The 11,686-nt window shown below is 42.6% G+C and overlaps 1 long non-coding RNA gene across 1 annotated transcript; it reads left to right on the top strand.

Moving 5' to 3' along the window:
• The first annotated feature begins 1,874 nt into the window (after positions 1–1,874).
• LOC109555053 (uncharacterized) lies at positions 1,875–2,853 on the top strand. The gene is made up of 2 exons (XR_011565127.1): positions 1,875–2,058; positions 2,565–2,853. It is a non-coding gene; the product is annotated as an uncharacterized lncRNA (long non-coding RNA).
• Positions 2,854–11,686: the final 8,833 nt, after the last annotated feature.

The raw sequence follows: 11,686 nt of genomic DNA, 5'->3' as shown, positions 1-11,686 counted from the left end.
GTAGAGGTTACCTCACAAGTTCTGTGGTCTTGGTAGCCCACAAAGATGGAGGAATCTGCTAGGTCAGAATAACCTCTGATATAGTCTTCATCAGACTAAGACTATTTTATGTGCTCAGTTGCTCAGTCACTCTTTGTGACCCCATGCAATGTAGCCCACCAGGCTCCTCTGTCCATGCAATTTTCCAGGCAAGAATACTGGAGTGGGTTGCCACTTTCTACTCCAGGGGATCTTCCCTACCCAAGGACTGAACCCGCATCTCTTGTGTCTCCTACATTGGCAGGTGGATTCTTTACCACTAGCACCACCTGGGAAGCCCATTTTCTTTTCATTAATTTAATTTAACTTAATCTAATTTAACCAATAATAATTCATTAAATTATAAATATATAATTCTTTACTACATAAGCCAAGTTTCCTTTATATATATATATATATATATATAAATTTAGGACTGCCTGAATCAGTTTATCAAATGGTTTAATTGTATGTTTTTTTTTCTTCTTCAGCTTGCTGTTGCAATGAAAGATGTAGATGAACCAGTCTCCCTGTCACTCTAGTCTCCCTGTAGTTTATTCTCACTACCTCCCCCAAATTCAAACTCCCAACCCACCTTCCCTGCTTTAGAGTAAATGCAGATGTCTTCACTACAACTGACAAGGGCCTATTCTCTTAACCTTATTACCTTTCTGCTTCATCTTTTACTGCTCTCTCTCTCACTCAGTGATTCCAGCCTCATTGATGTTCCTGGAACATACTGGGCTTGTTACTTCCACAGAGGCTTTGCATCTGCTTGTCCTCATGCCTGGCATATTCTTCCCCCAGATGTTACCACACTTAGATCCTTCACTGACTTCAGGTCTGTACTCATCCTTCACTGACTTCAGGTCTGTACTCAAAGGTCACCTTTCTAGTGATGCCATCTCTGGTCACTCTGAAAAGTTATCTGAAAGTTTAACCTGTCTCAACTTTTCATATCTCCTTTTCCTGATTTTAATTTTCTTTTTAGTATGTATCACTGATAGTATAGTATATATATATATATATATATATATATATATAGTTTATTTGCTTTTTTATTGTCTCTCTCATTACAATGTAAGGGCCACATGATTTAGAGATTTAGCTCTGTTTTATTCACCCTTGTAACCACAATGTAAAACAATGCATGGTATGTAGGAGGTCTCAGTAAATATGTTGAATAAATGAATACATAAAGGAATGGCTTTCCAACATTTCACTTGCAGTGACTGTGCAGTCCAGAAATAAAGCCAGTTGGTTATGCTATATTAGCAGATTTGTAAACTCTCAAGTAAATAATTAGCTAAATCAGGGTCTTATCATGTGACTAGATGTAGACGATATTAAGAGAGCTTTGAGTGGCACATATGGAACTCATTATAGTGAGAATGATTGTTTATGAGACAGGCCTTTACAAAAAAATAATCTTTTTCTTCGCATGTGAAAGTAGTTTTATCATTATTTTGCCACAATAAAATTTGCATTATAAAAAAAGAAACAGAATAGTGCTAACAAGAAAATAACAAAATCCATTCCTACTCTCTGCTTCCTTTCCTGCCACCCCTTCCCCCATCCCTATTTCCAGGTATTTTCAGGACTGCAGAGGTGAACATTAGTGATTCCAAAGAAAAAGGGTGGAGGGAGCAGGGAAAAGGACAGGACCATTCCCCAGAGAAGCAGTAGAATTGGCCAGCAGCCCAGGAGAAAATATTGCCTCTTCTAATAATCAAAGACAACACGTTTGTTGGATGTGCAATGACTAAAAAGAGGGACAGCGTCCTGTGTGGTGCTTGGGGGGGACAGGAGAAGGGGGCTGGAAGGGGGCGGGTCACCCTCTGCTTGGCTAATAATAGGAGGGGAAATTTGGGACCCTGAACTCACCCGTGACGTAGCTTCACGTGACTAGGAGCCTGTGTACTGAAGTCGGTCCAGATAGCGGTTCTTACTCAGGTAACCGACTCCCGATTTCGTTGGAGGTGGTGTGACTGTGGTCAGGGAAGGACAAGAGGAAACCCGTCCTGATTCCCGCCGCTCACGGTGAGGGTGGGTATTGATTGGAGACTCTTGAAATGAGGGTGGAGGGTAGATTTTCGAGTTTGGAGGGGCTTCTCAGTCTCCCCGACCATCCCCCCCGCCCCACCCCGTCAGAGTCACACGAACCCAGCTCCTTTTTGTGTTCTGCCTTGTAAAAGACAGCTGAAAATGTTGGCGTGGGGGACTCCCGCGGGCAGAGGGGAAGGGAGGAGGAGGCTGTCGGGGAGTGGAGCCATGGTGGGGTGCGGTGTGAGGTGAGAGACAGGCCTGACTACCTGGACTGACAGGAAAAGTTCCGGGTTTGAGCCCACATTTAGCTGTTGGTGCGTTCACTGTATTCATTGCAGCACTGAGTCCCTATTGTCTCCTATCTGTTTCTGTCTGGTTCTCGTTTTGGTCTGTCCCTGTCTGCTGGTCCATCTATCAGTGGGTTGATGATGCAAAAGAAAAAGCCTCTTAACGCCTCATTTTCTTCTTCCCTCTCCGCCCCCAACACCCCTGCCCCCTAGATCCAGCTAGATTGCGGTTTCAGACTCCTGCGTCCAGGCGGCTCTCGACAGCCTACGAGAGTCCCCTGAGAGCTTCATTCGGCTGCAGCATGGGCCGTGCTCAGAATTTGGGCTTGATGGCAACAGGCCTGGTGGTCGGGGCTGGCTCCTGGTACTACATATACCGACTGACGTTGGGAGAGCAGAATAAGAAGAGACCTGCTGATTCGAAAGACATTAATCCTGCCTACAAAAAGTTTAGAAAATACAGAAAACTGTAAGGAAGAAAATAAAAATAAGTCACCAATAATTGCTATTCCTTGTCTTTCTGTCTGTGTAAGAATGGGGATGTGTGTGTTTAACATTATTGAAACTATACTGTGTATGATATCCTAGAATTATTTTTTTTCAGGTTACTTTGTAGGGTATGCCTTTCATCAGTTAATGAATATGCTTCATAAACAGTCTTTTAACAGATTGTTTCATAATAACATCATAATCTTCTCCCTTTGCTGGCCTTTCAGATAGGAAAGAAATATTAGATATCTTAATTTTCTACAAAATAACCGTGGAGGATCAGTGATAAAGAATCCGCCTGCCAATGCAGGAGACGGAGAAGACTCAGGTTCGATCCCTGGGTTGGTAAGATCCCCTGGAGGAGAAAATGGTAACCCACTACAGTATTCTTGCTTGGAAAATTCCATGGACAGAGGGGCCTGGAGGGCTACAAGTTCGTGAGGTCACAAAGCATGGAATGTGACTGAGCGGCTGAGCATGCACACACACACATAGAGAAAGTCTACATAGACTTTCGCAGGGATGTCTTTCCATACTAGTTATAGCTGTGATATCCATCATTCTTGTTTCCAGAAGGACCAATTAGGTAGCTTTGGTGCCATGCTTGGCATAGAGGGCATAGGAATTTGGTGAGACTGACAGCCTTGGGTAGGAGTATCATTAAGGCCAGCAGCTTTAATTTCCTCCTCTTTTCTTTGGGCTGTCAGGAAGCAGGCTAGTGGTCTCATCTATTCAAGGGACTCTGAGATCTCTCCCGTTTTCCATTGAGTGGGAGAAGGGATTTCTTTTTAGTATGAGGGAAATCCTTCACTCCCTGAGCTTCATTTTTCACAATGAATTTGGGGTTTGGAGGAAATAATATCTGGGAAATCCTGCCACAAACTTTCTCTGAGGCAAGGAAGTAACAGAATTGGCTGGACTGAGAAAGGGAGAGCAGGGAACACAGACAGCCATGGAAATGAAACAAATTAAAAGCTTAAGTGAGGTTCTCTAGAAGCAGAGCCTGACATGGGGCTTCTTCTGAAAGTGGTTTATTGACAGAGTGTTCTCAGATGAAACATGTATGGAGATGAGGGGCACAGGACAGGGGAAGAAACTAGGCATAACTGTTCAGCTGAAATGTAGCTTCAGCTTGAGTCCAGGGCAGCTCTGGGATGTGAAGAGCATCACAGAACTGATCCATCTTGAGACAAAGGAGCCAAGTTTCTATCCACCAACTGAAAGCCTTTTATCCATCCACCAATGGGTGAGTTGGTATGAGAGGAAAGGGGTTTTAGCTTCCAAGATATCCTCTGACAAGGGCGTGGCTATGAATTTTTAGCAACCAATGCTCATAGCAACTGAGTGGGGTGGCTGTAACTAGCCCAGGAAGTGGAATCTGGGCAGGGCATCAATAGTGCCTTCTTCCCCAGTGGCTCAGATGGTAAAGAACCTACCTGCAATGCAGGAGACCCGAGTTCGATCCCTGGGTCGGGAAGATCCTCTGGAGGAGGAAATGGCAACTCACTCCAATATTCTTGCCTGGGAAATCCTGTGAACAGGGGAGCCTGGTAGGCTACAGTCCATGGGGTCCAAAGAGTCATTGGACATGACTTAACGACTAAACCACCACCACCACCAACAACAACAACCCCCTCAACTATAACTAGCCAGTCTGCATTCTTGGAATGAAAACGTGTTTCCTATCCATGTGAACTTCCCATCAGGAAGCCTTAACTTCAGCATTACTAGCTGCAGAGTTATTTCATGGGTGCGGTCTATCAGGAAATGCCCAGCTTCTCCATAAACAAAACAAAAAGAGGAGAGTGCTGCTTCTTCTCCAGTCTCCTAGTAGTTGTCTCAGAAACATTTTCTCTCAGAGGCTAATTTTCTCTCTACAGCCTAAGTAAGAATCAGCTCTCCTCCTTCAATATATGGATTTTGGAGGGCTAATGTGTAGCACGCAGTTTAGCACCTTGCAAAAATATGTTCTGCCTATGAGATTGGAGGCTAGTACAAAGGTTGAGAGATGTTTAGATATAGATGTATGGCTCTAGTCCAATTAGAACAGGCCTTGGCAAGTGTTAAATTGACTGCCATACAACTCTCTTCCAAATTCTTGAAACTAGTGGAGAAGGTGCTAGAGGAAGGGCAGGTGTTATTCACTTAGACCCAAGCAGAGGCGGGAGGATGTAAAGGCAAAGAGACCTTGTTAGCCTGACAAATGGGCTGCCCATTAATTTAATATTCATGTGGTGGCCCTGGGCTCTTGGAGATAGAAGGGTCCTTGGAGGAATTTAAAATTTGAGCCCTCATCTTGCTAATGTGAAAAAGAAGCCTCCTCATTTTTTTTCGTGGTTCCCTTACATTTCAAATGTCAAAATTTGGGAGCCAGAGTATCAGAAAGGCAGGCCTATTTACACAGCCTGATAAGATATACACTGTTCCAAATTGCAAACCCATTTCAGGTTTGAAAATTCTAGCGCTTCTGCTGTATGCCAGAGGAACAGAATTCTTTATCAAAACTGGAGTTGTTGAGCATCTCATCATGGCTGTCCTATCTGAGGCTTGCCACATCTCTGAAGCACTCTTGGGGCAGGGCACAGGTATCTCCTTGTTCAGGAGTCCCTCATTTCTTCACATTCACTAACCCTTCCCCAGAACAGGTGAATGTTCTTGACTAGGGGGAAATTCCTATCTCTTCAAATCATCAGTTATCTTGCTCAACTTAACAGATGAGATCAAGAGAGAATAAGTTAACCAAGACCCTACAGGTACTGATAGGTCAATGGATAAGTTCTTTCTCATTTTAAAAACATATATCTTATTAAAATAGTTAGATATTAAGAAATTTTATTATAATTTAATTTACTTCCTTCTCCTATTCCTAACCAGTTTCACTTATAATTAAAAGTTATATCTTTTAATGTTGTGAGATAATTAAATATTACAACACATTATAGGATATTATGTAAGAATCTGTTAAAAATGTCTCCATGACAAAGATTTCCAAGTCCCAGCTAATGGCCTATTTTTATACAGTGTGTGTATTTCTCTTATAACCATGTTTTCGTAATTCAAATCAGATATAAGGTCTTTGATTAATTAGGAAAACCAAATTTACATTATATAAAGAGTGGCTGGTATTAATGCATCAAAATCAAGACCACTATCACTTATATTTTTTTAAGAACATACCAACTTTAAATACTGTTTATCCTACCAGTGGGTGATAAAAGTGATACAAATTGATAAGACTGTGTAAGAAGGTTTGTTCTAATGATAGAGATGTCGGTGATAAGGAAAAGAAAAGCCGTTCAGTTCAGTTCAGTTCAGTTCAGTCGCTCAGTCGTGTCCGACTCTCTGCGACCCCATGAATTGCAGCACGCCAGGCCTCCCTGTCCATCACCAACTCCTGGAGTTCACTCAGACTGACATCCATTTAGTCGGTGATGCCATCCAGCCATCTCATCCTCTGCCATCCCTTTCTCCTCCTGCCCCCAATCTCTCCCAGCATCAGAGTCTTTTCCAGTGAGTCAACTCTTTGAATGAGGTGGCCAAAGTACTGGAGTTTCAGCTTTAGCTGTTGGTGATAAGGAAAAGAAAAGCTGTTACTCCTGAACAAATGTTCCATGTAATCAAACCCTGAATTTGTCATCAGGAAGCCTATTTTATACCTATACACTTAAAGCTCCAATAAAACCTTTATTATTGAAATTCCTGCAGCAAACATAAATTTGCTATTGCAAGTCTCAACTGTTCCAGACTTAATTCCATTTCCCCCACTGAAGCGAATGTTTTTAGAAGGGAATTTTGAAACTGTGGATTCCTTTGAAATGCAAATACATATACATAGAAAAGCAGGCTGTACTTACCAGTCTTGTGAACTGTTTGGTAATCATGACAGTCCTGACTACTAAATGGAGAATAGTATTTCTATTATCTCTATCTAGGGCCACCAGGGATCTGCAATTCAGAAAAACGTTTTACCTATTGTAGTTATTTTAAACAGTGAATATAGAACTGGTTTACTGGTTGACCATCTAATCAAAATGTCATCAAGAGAGATGCTGGAACTCCAACCTAATCAGCTGGAATATAAGAAGTTCTTGTGTCATGTGTTGTAGTAGATGAGATGGCATCTTAGGAAAGGGAACCCTTGCCTTGGGCTCTCAGAATCAACGCTCAAAACTACCTCATCAAACTCAAACTAGTCCTGTGGCTTTCTCTTCATCTGGAAAGTAAAAGTTTCTTGTAATTCATGAATACTATATGCTTCTCAGGCACTCTTTCTTCGTCCTGATGCCTGGCATAAAATTCCTAGGATGGAAGGTTCCAGATTGTCCTGGAGCAAGAATAATAAAAATAGAAATGATAATAATGATAAATGTGATGAATGCTTTCTATATGTTATCTATTTCAATTTTTATAAAATCTCATTAAGAATAGGGATTAGTTTACAGATGAGGAAATAAAGATTCAGAAATGTTAATCAACTTTTATAATGCATACAAAGCTAAAAATTAGTGGAGTTAGAGTCTGAACTGTCTCCTAAACCCACACTTTCCCTTGCTAGTTTATGCTGCATCTTAATGTACATGTCTAGGAAGTCCCCACCAGCAGGCTCTGGCAAACAGAACTGCACAAACAGCCTGAAAGAGGAGGGGGAAAATGAAATTGCCTTGCTCAGAAGAGGAGGAACACCAAGAGCCCTCAAATACAGCCCAAAGAATGCATGGAGAGGAAAAGGATGACACACCCTTTCCCAGGCCACCCCACCTCCAGAAACACAGATACACAGTATGCAGGAAAGCGAAGCAGTAAGGAAAGAAATGATACTGACTTTGGGATGTTCCAAAAGTCCCTCTTGTGCACACCATGGGATGTACATTTGGTCTGTGCTATCTGAGCCTCAAGTTTTCTCCTGGTTCCCATTTCCCTTCTCCTTCCTCTAACAAGCTGATCCACCCACAGGCTCAGAGGCTTATGATCCCCATATCTTTATCTCTGGGACAGATGTCCAGTCCAACTCCAGATTCAAGTCATCAACTGGTCACTGAAGTGCTCCGGGTAGACAACTCACTGACTCCTAAAACTCAACTCTTTCAACCTGAACTCCTCCACTTGCTCCTCAAACTGTTCCTCCTCCTCCTTCTGCTCCCTCTGCCCCTCTCCCTCCCACTCCCCTCCTTCTCTGAGGGGTCTCACTCTCAGTGAAAGGCATGGGCAACCCACCCCACTGCCTAAATCAGACCCTGTCTTCTGCCTCACTCCCACATCCCATCTGTCTACTTCTGCAATATCCGCCATCCGTCCCCTCCTTCCAGTCACCACTTCTGCCAACCTTGCCCATTAAGGATGACTCCTTGCATCCAGGAATCATCTGTCTGTCTTGGATGACTGCAGCAATCCCAACAGGTCTACATGCCTCTGCCATGGGGTGGGGTGTGGAGAGCTCCAAAATACTCTGCCGCCTGAGATCTCCCTCCAATCTGTGTTCCTCCATGTCTCACTTCAGACCCCTCAGTGGCTGGCTTCCCGCTGCACTGGGGTGAGTTTCAAACAGCCAAGCTTTCCATATCTCTGTCCCTGCCTACTCTTCCTTCTTCACTCCTTTGGCCATACTGAACCTTTCCATGTTTTGTGAATGCACCATGGTCTCTCTCATATCCTAGCTCTGGCTCATATTGTCCCTTCTGCCTAGAACACGGTCTCTCTCCCCCTTCATCTGGCTGATGCCCCCTCAACCTTGACTGCCGTATTGGGCGTGTGCGTGTGTGCTGTTGTACCTGTTTAGCCAGTCCTTTGATTGTGTCCTACAGTCTACTGTTCACACTCACTGTGGCTGGGTTTACTTGTTTAGCTTTGAGATACAAACTTCATTTCTAAGCTCTTGAATGTGTGTGTGTTTAAGTCACTGAAGCTCCTATCTACCAACATAATATCCTTCCTTTCAGTTCTCAAAAAAAAAAAAAAAAAAAAAAAGGTTATATGTACATGATCTAACTTATCAAACTGGGTGACAAGTATTTCATAATTTATTGCCAGAAGAAGATTTTAGCTCATTTTCTCAGTCCAAGCGTTCCTTTAATTATGCAGTGTGCTCTGTCGTTACTGATCATTACTGATCCTCAAGGATATGTTATGATATAGTAACTCATGCCTGTATTCTATCAGTGTTATCACCCTGGATGCCATTTTCTCCTTTTTTTCACTCAGTTTTAAAAGCTTATAAAGCACGTTTGACACTCTTTTACCCTGGATCCCAGTTAAATTATGCCTCTTATAAATTATTTTCCTGTCAAGTTTCAGTTAATTCATTATTTTTTCTGAGATCATATCCTCACCTCTTTTAGACTGTGTTAAACAGAATATTTTGTAAGGCCTCCCCAGACAGCCATTTTGCTTTTTTGCATTTCTTTTCCATGGGGATGGTCTTGATCCCTGTCTGCTGAAAGATGATGCTGTGAAAGTGCTGCGCTCAATATGCCAGCAAATTTGGAAAACTCAGCAGTGGCCACAGGACTGGAAAAGGTCAGTTTTCATTCCAATCCCAAAGAAAGGCAATGCCAAAGAATGCTCAAACTACCGCACAATTGCACTCATCTCACATGCTAGTAAAGTAATGCTCAAAATTCTCCAAGCCAGGCTTCAGCAATACGTGAACCGTGAAATTCCTGATGTTCAAGCTGGTTTTAGAAAAGGCAGAGGAACCAGAGATCAAATTGCCAACATCTTCTGGATCGTGGAAAAAGCAAGAGAGGTCCAGAAAAACATCTCTTTCTGCTTTATTGACTATGCCAAAGCCTTTGACTGTGTGGATCACAATAAACTGTGGAAAATTCTGAAAGAGATGGGAATACTAGACCACCTGACCTGCCTCTTGAGAAATCTGTATGCAGGTCAGGAAACAATAGTTAGAACTGGACATGGAACAACAGACTGGTTCCAAATAGGAAAAGGAGTACGTCAAGGCTGTATGTTGTCACCCTGCTTATTTAACTTATATGCAGAGTACATCATGAGAAACGCTGGATTGGAAGAAGCACAAGCTGGAATCAAGATTGCCGGGAGAAATATCAATAACCTCAGATATGCATATGACACCAGCCTTATGGCAGAAAGTGAAGAGGAACTAAAAAGCCTCTTGATGAAAGTGAAAGAGAAGAGTGAAAAAGCTGGCTTAAAGCTCAACATTCAGAAAACAAAGATCATGGCATCCGGTCCCATCACTTCATGGGAAATAGATGGGGAAACAGTGGAAACAGTGTCAGACTTTATTTTTTTGGGCTCCCAAATCACTTCAGATGGTGATTGCAGCCATGAAATTAAAAGACGCTTACTCCTTGGAAGGAAAGTTATGACCAACATAGATAGCATATTCAAAAGCAGAGACATTACTTTGCCAACAAAAGTCCGTCTAGTCAAGGCTATGGTTTTTCCTATGGTCATGTATGGATGTGAGAGTTGGACTGTGAAGAAAGCTGAGTGCCGAAGAATTGATGCTTTTGAACTGTGGTGTTGGAGAAGTCTCTTGAGAGTTCCTTGGACTGCAAGGAGATCCAACCAGTCCATTCTGAAGGAGATCAGCCCTGGGATTTCTTTGGAGGGAATGATGCTAAAGCTGAAACTCCAATACTTTGCCCACCTCATGCGAAGAGTTGACTCATTGCAAAAGACCCTGATGCTGGGAGGGATTGGGGGGCAGGAGGAGAAGGGGACAACAGAGGATGAGATGGCTGGATGGCATCACTGACTCAATGGATGTGAGTCTGAGTGAACTCTGGGAGTTGGTGATGGACAGGGAGGCCTGGCGTGCTGCGATTCATGGGGTCGCAAAGAGTCAGACACGACTGAGTGACTGAACTGACCCAGTACCAAAAAACTAAAAAATACGAAATATAGAAAACTTACTAATATCCATAATCTCATTATCCAGAGATAGCCATTGTTATCATTTTTGTTTTCATCTTTCCAGAATGGTTTCTTTTATATAAACATGTGTAGCTTGTATGAGGGTTTCCCTGGTGGCTCACACAGTAAAGATTCTGCCTGCACTGCAGAAAACCCAGGTTCAATCCCTGAGTCAGAAGGATCCCCTGAAGGGAATGAATCTTACTTCATAAACATGTGTATATGAAATGCCACATTGGTATCTTTTATTTATTTATTTATTATTTATTTTTTAAATTTTATTTTATTTTTAAACTTTACATAATTGTTTTAGTTTTGCCAAATATCAAAATGAATCCGCCACAGGTATACATGTGTTCCCCATCCTGAACCCTCTGACTTCAAGCTTACATCCCACATGACTGGTGGAAAATGCAATTGCAGTTGATTTTTGTTGTTGTTGTTGTTCTTGGGTTGTTCTTCCTCCACAAGGTCTCACCAGAATGAAAGAGTATCCAGAACATGGGATACTATGATTGCTGCTGATATGTTCACTGCCCAAGTCTGGATTATTTCTAGAGTGCAAGGATCTGTGCTACTTCTGTGCCAGGATTGGTCCCAGGACTCTTTGCTGAGGCTAGAAGTTTTGATGTTTGGGGTCCAACCCTCTTAATCATATCATGGAGATGTTCTTTTCTGAGCACCTACTATGTATCTTCTTTGGGCACTAGTAGGAATTGTAGTTCCTATGTAACAAAAGATCTGTAAACTGCCAGCCCTCTTCCCAGTCTTGGAAAACTGGCTGCTTTCCTTCTCCCTCTCAATCACCTCTCCCCTAACACTTCCCTGCCTCCCCACAGCACAACCCTCCCTAGGAACTCAGGCTTTCAGAAAACAAAAGCCAGGAAGGGAGGTTATTGGCAGACAACATCTGTTTTCAGCCTTATGCCACCAACTTCCCCAGAAGTAAAGGA

Source organism: Bos indicus, chromosome X, assembly GCF_029378745.1.
Source record: "Bos indicus isolate NIAB-ARS_2022 breed Sahiwal x Tharparkar chromosome X, NIAB-ARS_B.indTharparkar_mat_pri_1.0, whole genome shotgun sequence".
NCBI classification, from domain to species: Eukaryota; Metazoa; Chordata; class Mammalia; order Artiodactyla; family Bovidae; genus Bos; species Bos indicus.
Note: the sequence above shows the minus strand (reverse complement) of the source record. Positions and strands in the feature narration are given on the sequence as shown.